The sequence below is a fragment of the Octopus bimaculoides genome, chromosome 3 (assembly GCF_046866305.1).
Source record: "Octopus bimaculoides isolate indiv1 chromosome 3, ASM4686630v1, whole genome shotgun sequence".
NCBI lineage: Eukaryota > Metazoa > Mollusca > Cephalopoda > Octopoda > Octopodidae > Octopus > Octopus bimaculoides.
In genome coordinates this window covers 23,064,446-23,073,243 of record NC_142930.1, presented here as the reverse complement: position 1 = coordinate 23,073,243, position 8,798 = coordinate 23,064,446, and the positions used below count along the sequence as shown (strand labels likewise).

Sequence of the window (8,798 nt, the reverse complement as noted above, 5' to 3'; positions counted from 1 at the left end):
ATATGTATATGTGTGTGTATATGTATATATGTATGTATGTATGTATGTATGTATGTATGTATGTATGTATGTATGTATATGTGTGTGTATACGTATGTATGTATGTATGTATGTACGTACGTATGTATGTATGTATGCATGTATGTATGTATATATTGGGTCATCCCATGATTAATGCGGTTTTTTTATACTCCTTTTATTTCTCAGAATTAAGATAAAGTTCTTTTTTAATCTAAAATATACTCGCCTTCATTTTCTACAATGCTCTTCCATCTATCTGCAAAGTTCACTTGTCCATGACGAAAAATAGCCCTCCAATACATTCTGACCTCGTCTACAGAATTCATATTTTTTTCGTCCAAATAATTTCAAAAGCCTGCTGAATAAATGATAATGCCCCGCCCATCGGCGAATATGGTGGGAGGGTCATCATTTCCCATTCAAACTGTTCCAGCTTTTGGAATGTCATCTTCGCTGTACGTGGCCGAGCATTATCCTGATGGAAGAACACCTTTCGTTTTGAAAACAAAGACGATCGTTTTTCTTCTAGCGCTGACTTGAATGACTGGTTGAATGACCAAATCCAATCTTCTCTGCTAGTTCCTCAACAGTGACGACGGGATTCTTTCCCACTAGGGTTTGCAGGACGTCCTCGTCGAGCTCTACAGATCTTCCAGGACGATGCTCGTCTTCTAGGCTGCGTTAATATTCCCCCGCACTATCCGTTGCGTTGTTGCCTTTATTGAACTCAAAAAGCAAAATATGCCGAATATGCTCCTTTACCACTTCCATTATAACTTTGAAAAAATAACTGTTAAAATCGAACTACACTCTTCAAAGCTTGCACTAAGAATAAGGACAAGGTAAAATTACTACCTGCTTCTATAGCAAGTTGATGCAGGTAGTTTATCACGTCCCTCTCCGACTTTTAGTTCATGCAATTAACAAAACTGCATTATTTATGTGGGCTGACCCAATATACATATACATACATACATTTTCCCTTTTTTTTCTCTCTCCTTTTTTTTCTCTCCTTGTTACTCTCCTAGGTTTTTTTCTCTCCTTTTTCTCTCTCTCCTTGTTTCTTTCCTTGTTTCTTTACGTGTTCCTTTCTGTGGAAGAGCGTAGGCTCGAAACGTTAACGACTTTTTCACTTCCCGAGCGTTATACTAATACATCTGTTTGTTTTCTACACCATGTGTGTTCGTATTTTTTTTTTGTGAATTCTCTCTCTCTCTCTATATATATCACCATACTTGATCGCTATACCCACAATTTTTTAAATTCTCTCTGTTTATTTCCTCATGTTCCTTTCTGTTGAAGAGCATAGGCTCAAAACGTAAAAAACTTTCTCACATTCCCGTGCGTCAAACAAATACACCTGCTTCTTGTTCATACACCTGTCTTCGTCTTTTGTTTTTCTGCAAATTTCAACTGTATATATATATATGATTCGCCATGATAGATCGCTAACCACTAAACCTTTCTCAATTTTCGCACCCCGTTTGTTTCTGTGATCCTTTCTGTCGAAGAGCGTAGGCTCGAAACGTAAAAGATTTTCTCACTTCCCGAACTAATACATCTGTTTGTTGTTAACACGTACGCCTTCGTTTTTTTTTTTTTGTAAATTCTCACTAAATATATACATATTCTTTTATTCTTTTATTTGTTTCAGTCGTTGGACTGCGGCCATGCTAGAGCTTCGCCTTTTAGTCGAGGAAATCGACCCCAGGACTTATTCTTTGTAAGTGGAGGACAAACAGACAGAAAGACACACACATAAATATATACATACATACATACATTCATGCATACATACATTCATACACACAGACACACACGCATACACACACACACGCACACACACACACACACACACACACACACACACACACACACACACACACACACACACACACACACACACACACACACACACACACACACCCATCAACAGGTTACTCACTGTTGATCAGTAACTTTGAAGTTTCAGCTTATTCGTCGTCATCAAACTGATGATTAATCACTCGAAACTTCGAAGTCCATCTCAACTTTTCACTTGTAAATATATTTACATATACGTACATACATATACGTACATACATATACGTACACATACACACATACACACACGCACGCACACATACACACACACGCACACACACACACACACACACACACACACACACAGAGGCAAATGCTGAAGAATTCACATACTCAACTCGAGTCAGTTCATGTCGGCACGTAATCTCAGACACTAAGATAGTAAATGCTATTGAAAATGTCATAGACAAAACACACGTACGCACACACACACACACACACACACACACACACACACACACATACATGCACACAAATGAACACACATACATGAACGAAGACATAAAGTTTGACAAATTTTGGTATGCGTATATGTAGCTATGCAAGAGTTGCTTACAACACAATTCGGTGAAATACAATATAAAATTATATAGGCCAAAATATGTATCCACGCCTGTACAGAAACGCGGATTAGCTGTATACATACATACATACATACACACATACATATACAAACACACACAGATATAAGCATTTATTATGTACTTTTGCATATACATATTTGAGTTTTTATATATATGATTGTATGTATATATATTATGTATACACACACACACACACACATTTATGTATGTATATATATATATATATATATATATATATATATATATATATATATATATATATATATATATATATATAAAATAATAAGAGTGAAAAAACTACAGAAGGCTTGTGTTACATGGTTAAAGTATATATTTAAATTATGTCAGAAAAATGTTAGAAAAATGTTAGAAAAATGTTAGAAAATCTTTTTGGGATATAAACATTGTATTTAGAGAAATAACCGGTTTCGTGTTGTCTTTTCAAATTTCTCTACTTCATATTGAGTAGATGCATGTGAGTAATGGGTATATACATTTGTGTGTGTGTGTGTGTATATATATGTGTGTGTGTATAAATGTATATAAAACTATTTACCAGTTTATTTTTCTATCATATAAATATGCACACCTACGTACACACGCATATATATATATATATATATATATATATATATATATATATATATATATATATAATATAATATAGGATAAATTCTTTATAAGAATTTATCAAGTAGTCAGCGTGAAAAAACCTCATAATGAAAAAATAACGAAAAATTTCGTAATGAAAAGATTCATCGTTTCTCCATAGATATATTTAAATATATATAAAAAGGGCATTAACTGTGTATTAATACCTCACGCTATCGAGGGACTAAATAAGTAAAAAAACTACCAAAAATAAGTAATCAAAAATATATTTATATATATATATATATATATATATATATATATATATAATACACACATGCATAATGTACATACGTATATGCATGCAAACACACACACACATATACATATATATAATTGTGTCTGTAGATATATTTCTATACGAGAGCTTAATTGTACAGATATACCTGCGTGTCACTCCGTCGATTACGACGACGAGGGTTCCAGCTGATCCGATCAACGGAACAGCCTGGTCGAGAAATTAACGTGCAAGTGGTTGGGTACTCCACAGACACGTGTACCCTTAACGTAGTTCTCGGGGAGATTCAGCGTGACGCAGAGTGGGACAAAGCTGGCCCCTGAAATACAGGTACAATAGAAACAGGAAGAAAGAACGAGAGAAAGTTGTTGTGAAAGTACAACAGGGTTCGCCACCTGACCCCTGCCGGAACCTTGTGGAGCTTTAGGTGTTTTCGCTCAATAAACACCCACAACGCCCGGTCTGGGAATCGAAACCACGATCTTACGACCACGTGTCTGCTGCCCTAACCACTGGGCCATTGCGCCTCCACAACAGGTATATCTATATGTTCAAAAATACATAAATAGACATGAATGCATGCATACACTTATATAACACATTTTTATGCAATGCAATGTAAAGTCTAATTTTAAAATTGTGAGTGAGTGATTATATCCTCGCATGCAAATATATATGAACATCTACACACATATCTTTCCACTGATATTTTGATATGCGTCCAATCTACCATAAAATCGAAACAGAATTCCACGACTGATTGATATAGGAAAGATTCTATAGAGACAAAAATACGAAATAAAGATCTGTAAGGAATTAACATTGATTAAATATCCCTCGTTAACCTTGTTTTATAGTTCCCAAACACAAAACCATGTCCAGCTGCAAGTAATTTTATATTAGGACGAATTTGAGAATTAAAGAAAGCTTAGTGAGGGATATTTATTCAATATACGCGCGCGTGCGCGCACACACAAAACGCGTATCTACCTATACATACACACATACACACAGATACACGCTTACACACGCATGTGCTACAGTAGCATTCACCCTTAGGGGTTAGCCGCATTTAAGTGGCAAATATACTCTTTTACTCTTTTAATTGTTTCAGTCATTTGACTGTGGCCATGCTGGAGCACCGCCTTTAGTCGAGCAAATCGACCCCAGGACTTATTTTTTGTAAGCCTAGTACTTATTCTATCGGTCTCTTTTACCGAACCGCTAAGTTACGGGCACGTAAACACACCAGCATCGGTTGTCAAGCGATGTCGGGGGTGAGGGTGGGGGTGGACAAACACAGACACAAACACACACACACACACACACACACACACATATATATATATATACGACGGGCTTCTTTCAGTTTCCGTGTACCAAATCCACTCACAAGGCTCTGGTCGACCCGAGGCTATAGTAGAAGGTGCCACGCAATGGGACTGAACCCGGAACCATGTGGTTGGTAAGCAAGCTACCTACCACACAGCCACTCCTACGTAATTATTTATTATCTCTCCCTCTCGATATATGTGTGCGTGTGCGTGTCTGTATAAAAAGGATTACAAGTTTAAAATACGAGTCCAAACGTTTAGAGATAGCCAGCAATTCGTATCCTGTACTACGTAATAAATGTGCGAAAATTTTGCTGAACTTAGATTTTCCTTATTTGTTGTTCTCTCTCTCTCTCTCTCTCTCTCTCTCTCTCTCTCTCTCTCTCTCTCTCTCTCTCTCTCTCTCTCTCTCTCTCTCTCTCTCTCTCTCTCTCTCTCTCTCTCCCTTTTAGTGTTTGTGTGTGTGTGTGTGTTGATGGCTGTCTTCTCGCTAGACGAACATAACGACCGGTGACAGGTAGTGTCAGCAATCAATATCCGTGGGCCGCTGGCACAACACCACGACACCTCTCACTGGCAATTCCAGGGGACCCAGGAACAAGCTAGGTGCAAAATATCCGGCTGAGTAAAGCAGCGGATTTTATACATGAGTTGGCTTTCTCTTAGAAGCTTACTGCCAGAATATTTCTACGTCCCGGTGCTTATATGTTAGTTAACCCATAGCTGGGACCTTAACAGGTGTCACTACTCTGGGTTGGTATAGACCTAGGAACGCTAGTGGCTAAGAGGTGGTACCACACTCCTAAAAACTCCCGGAACCAGAGCCCCAACACCGGATGCAGTTTAAAGTCATACCTAGGACATATCTATCTATCTATCTATCTATCTATCTATCTATCTATCTATCTATCTGTCTGTCTGTCTGTTTGTATGTATGTATGTCTGTCTGTCTGCCTGCCTGTTTGTCTGTCTGCCTGCCTGCCTGCCTGTCTGCCTGTCTGCCTGTCTGCCTGCCTGCCTGTTTGTCTTTCTGTCTGCCTGCCTGCCTGCCTGCCTGTCTGCCTGTCTGTCTGTCTGTCTGTCCGCCCGTCCGTTTGTGTGTGTGTGCGTCTCTCTCTCTCTCTCTCTCTCTCTCTCTCTCTCTCTCTCTCTCTCTCTTTCTGTATGTAAGAATGTATATGCATGTATATACGTATATCAGCCTCTGTGTGTTTGTGTATGTGTGTATGTTTGTATACAAGTGAGTGTAATTTAGTATTGTGCTAAGTAGACACAAATGTACGAAGTCATGTTCATATCAGTATACGATACGTGGATTTCTATCAGTGTTTGATTAAATAACTTTTTGGCTTCGGCTATCGCTATGAAATCGATCAGAATAGTGACAAAATAAGTGACAGAAAAAATGCGTACTTGGTAAAGAGGCATTGTTTTTTTAATAAATGTGATCTGAGAAGCGCATACACGACTGAAATATTCACCGATAAAGTGAAAGAGTCATGGGTCAGACTGGTAGCACTACCCGGTTGTTGATCGTGTAAAGAGAAAATAAGAATGTTTACTTACCCGTAATCCTTTCTTTTTCTGGACGTATTGTGCAGTTCAACACTGGTTTATATTTACAGTTACAGTTTAATGTTCTTTTTTAATTCTTTTATTCCATTGCAAACTTCAAGTGAAATATCCGATGGATATGAGTTACCATAGCAATCACTATAAAAAAAAGGAAAACAAACATTATTATTATTATTATTATTATTATTATTATTATTATTATTATTATTATTATTATTATTATTATTATTATTATTATTATTGTTCAGTAGTTTTATTTTTATAACGTGCTTTCACTTCACTACCTAGCGCAGCTCTGTGCGCCTTGGGTATGTGCTGTGGTTTGCTGTGGTGCTCTTATGTTTACTGTATTGAAAGTGTTTTGCGTAGAATGTGTGCAGTACCCAGTAGTGCAATTTTCTGTATGTTATATATATTTGTAAGTCCTGGTGTTTTTGTTATGTATTTGTCTGAATATTTTTTATTATACTTAAGGCGAAGTCAACCTTGCCTTTCATCCTTTCGAGGTCGATAAAATAAGTACCAGTTGAAGACTGGGGTCGATGTAATCGACTCATCCCCTCCCCCAGAATTGCTGCCCTGGTGGAAAAATTTGAAATTATTATTATTATTATGTTTGACTTTTGTTTTGCATTTGTACAAGTTGGATCCAAGTCTCACCCAGAGACCTCAAGAGACAACAAGTTAGAAGTTCATGTAGGTGTTATGCCTAGGGTACCATATATTTGGATTTGTATAGTTTTGTTCAAGTGAATGTTTAAGAAACCATAAGAAAATTATGTGTTTGCTTTAAAATTTGAGATCACATAGACAGTATTTTACGTAGGATATGGGCAGTTCCCATGAGCACTATCTTTTGAACTTCAGCCATTTTGGGGTTTCCTGGTATCTGAGCTAGGTAGTAATCAGCCCGTTTCGCTGTCATTCCCAGGGCACCTATGACAATAGGTATTGTTTTCGTCTTCAGATTCCACATTTTGTTAATTTCTATTTCAAGATCTTTATATTTGCTCAGTTTTTGGTAGGTCTTGACAGATACGTTTATTATTATTATTATTATTATTATTATTATTATTATTATTATTATTATTATTATTATTATTATTATTATTATTATTATTATTATTAAGGCGACAAGCTGGCAGAATCGTTAGCATGCCGGGCAAAACGCTCAGCAGCACTTCGTCTATGTTTACGTTCTGAGTTCAAATTATATCGAGGTCGACTTTGCTTTCCATTCTTTCCTTTCGGGGTCAAAAAAATAATTGCCAGTTGAGTACTGGGGTCCATGTAAGCGACTTGCTCACTCTCTGAAATCACTGACCTTGTGCCAAAATTCGAAATCAATATTATTATTAGTAGTAGTAAGGCGGTGAGCTGGCGGAATAGTTAGCGTGTCAGACAAAGTGCTTAACGGCATTTCGTGCGTCTTTAAGTCCTGAGTTCAAATTGCGCCGAGGTCAACTTTGCCTTTCATCTTTTTCGGGGTCGTTAAAATAAGTACCAGTTTAACACTGGGGTTGATGTAATCAAGTAGCCACAAATTTCAGGCCTTGTGCTTACAGTGAAAAAAAAACGAAAAAGGATTATTATGAAATACTAGACTAGAAAAACAAATAATTATATAGAAACAAAAACATTGTTTTTTTTTTTAAATTTCGAGGTAAAAATGAGGACAACAGAAAAACACTTACGTGCATTACACTAAAGTAGCTGCAAATGATTGTTAAAAGAAGAAAAATGAAGCCACAGTAAATTTATTTGAAACAATGTCACAATTGTCGAGCAAGTTTCAGTGACTATTGACGCTTGAATGAATCCCAAACCGGGTGGTATTTCTAATGGTATTCACAAGTACACTCGAATTTCTGTTGTGTAAGCTTAGAGAAAGTGTATATAGTGGTGAGTGTGAATAGGTATTCTGTCAAAATGTATGCATTTGTAGTTTAGGATGGTGGTTTAAGACAAGAGTTTTAGGTAACGTTGAAACACGTTCCAATTAAAAGTGCTTAAATTTCAGTGATTCGATCGCCTTCAGGTGTTTTATATAAGTAAATATAATACGTATATATGTATATGTAATACGTATGTTGCATGTATGTAGGTAAAGCATACATACATACATACATACATACATACATACATATATATATATATATATATATATATATATATATATATATATATATATATATATTATATATATATATGTATGTATGTATGTACACATATGTATACATATATATATATATATATATATATATATATATATATATATATATATATATATATATATATATATATGTATATATATATATATATATATATATATATATATATATATATATATAGAGAGAGAGAGAGAGAGAGAGAGAGAGAGAGAGAGAGAGAGAGAGGGAGATAGATAGATATGTGTATGTGTATATACATACATATATATGTGTGTATGTGTGTATGCACACACACACACACACACACACATATTTATATATATACAACTGTTTTAAAAAATTCATGGGCAAGAAAAAAAAA

The 8,798-nt window shown here is 35.9% G+C and overlaps 1 protein-coding gene across 1 annotated transcript in view; it reads right to left on the bottom strand.

Moving 5' to 3' along the window:
• Positions 1-8,287, bottom strand: part of LOC106874166 (uncharacterized) — a gene marked incomplete at its 3' end in the record, with an annotated part of 91,044 nt that extends 82,757 nt beyond the window's left edge. The window contains exons 1-2 of the mRNA XM_089348341.1: positions 7,961-8,287; positions 6,258-6,404 (exon numbers count right to left, since the gene is read on the bottom strand). The remainder of the gene's footprint in view (positions 1-6,257; positions 6,405-7,960) is intronic.
• Positions 8,288-8,798: the final 511 nt, after the last annotated feature.